This window comes from Balearica regulorum, chromosome 3 (assembly GCF_011004875.1).
Source record: "Balearica regulorum gibbericeps isolate bBalReg1 chromosome 3, bBalReg1.pri, whole genome shotgun sequence".
Classification (NCBI taxonomy): domain Eukaryota; kingdom Metazoa; phylum Chordata; class Aves; order Gruiformes; family Gruidae; genus Balearica; species Balearica regulorum.
In genome coordinates this window covers 36,576,294-36,578,149 of record NC_046186.1, presented here as the reverse complement: position 1 = coordinate 36,578,149, position 1,856 = coordinate 36,576,294, and positions in this window count along the sequence as shown.

The following is a 1,856-nucleotide window of genomic DNA, read 5'->3' as shown; positions in this document are numbered from 1 at the left end:
GGCCACGTGACACTTTCCCCTCCACTCCCTACTGCCATCGCCCGGCCGCGGCGCGATTGTCACGCGGGCGCCAGACCGAGGCTCCTTCTTGCCATGATAGGTACCGAGGCGGAAGTTCCTCTGCTTCTCGCCGAGGGGGTCCGCCATGACAGCCACCAGGGCAGAGTTCCACGGTGGTTGCGGGGAGGCGGGTGTTGAGCCGGATGGCTGCGCTGGGGCCGTTAGGAAGATTGTAGGAGGGAAGGTGTAGGTGCGCATGAGGAACGCACCTGAGGAAAAGCTGTTCTGTTTCTGCCATTTTTGACCTATTAGTATATTTTTCCAGCATGTTAAGGTCTGGAGCAGCCTGAGCGTGAGGAGGAGCGCTGGAGAAAGGGCTGTAGTCGCTGTCTGTGGAGGGAAGAATGGGTTTTTATTGTGCCACAGCACATCCTCCGCTGGTGGCAGGGCCTAGGCAGGGGTGATTAAAAACCATTCTAGCATCGATGCTGCTGGTTCCCTGTGAAAGACTCTTGCAGCACAGATACTTGCTTCGCTGATGTCTGCTGGCTGAGTCCTGCTAATGCTGCCCTCTCCGTAAGAAAGGCAGAGGGGTGCAGTTTGGCTTCTCACAGAATCCCAGAATGCTTGAGGTGGGAAGAGACCTCTGGAGAGGGGGTCCAGCCCCTGGCCCAAGCAAGGTCAGCCAGAGCAGGTTGCCCAGGACTGTTTCTGGTTGGGTTTTGAATGTTTCAAGGGATGGAGACTCCAGAATCTCTCTGGGCAACCCATGCCAGTGTTTGACCACTCTCACAGTAAAGATAAAGTGGTTTGTTATGTTCACGTGGACTTTTTAATGTGTTTTAATCTGCGTACGTTGTGTCCTGTCCTGTCTCTGGGCACCACTGAGAAGAGCCTGGCTCTTGTCTTCCTTCTGTCCTGTCAGGCATTTCTGTACATGGGTAAGACAACCCCCCCCCCCCCCCCCCCCGAGCCTTCTCCTTTCCAGGCTGAACAGTCCCAGCTCTTTCAGCCCTTCCTCACAGGAGAGATGCTCCAGTCCCTTCATCATCTTTGTGGCCCTTTGTTGGACTCTCGCCAGTCTGTCCATGCCTCCCTTGTACTGGGGAGCCCAGAACAGGACCCAGCACTCCAGGTGTGTCTCACCAGCGCTGAGCAAAGGGGTAGGATCAGCTCCTGTGCCCTGCTGGCAGCGCCATCCCTAATCCAGCCCAGAATGCTGTTGTCCTGATTTGCCACGTTGGGTGCGTGATCCACCAGAACCTGCAAGTCCTTTTCTGCTTTCCAGCCCCACTAGTGCATGGGGTTGTTCCTCCCCAGATGCAGGATTTGGTGTTACCCGTTGCTGAACTTCATGAGATGCTTCTCAGCTCAGTTCTCCAGCCTGTCCTAGGGACGATGAAATGGCTAGCTCAATGACTAGCTCTGTATGTCTGGTGTCATTTGTATGAGGATTTTTGGGAAGGTCTCTGGATATGTTGTTACTGTTTACATTTGTGATACATTGTGTTTTGATTACCTGAAATCTGGAATCTGGCACAGATGCTGGAAGCTGATGATACTGTATGTTTGTACAAGGTCTTGCAGCCCTCAGAATTCATGTTGTAAACACAGTCTGCGTGACATGACAGAGATAAATAATTCTATACTTTCCTTCTAGATGAAACCATGACTTGTGAAGACTTCAAGATTTGATTTTACAAGTCAGATGCAGATTCCTTGGAAATGGCAGGAAAGAGAAATATTAAGGGAATTGAAGCCCTGTCTTTTTTCCCCTCATTAATCTGCTTGGTGCAGTGTGTGCTTCATGTCCCATCATTAGGGAGATTCTGTGCAAACTTCCTTTCCCATCATTA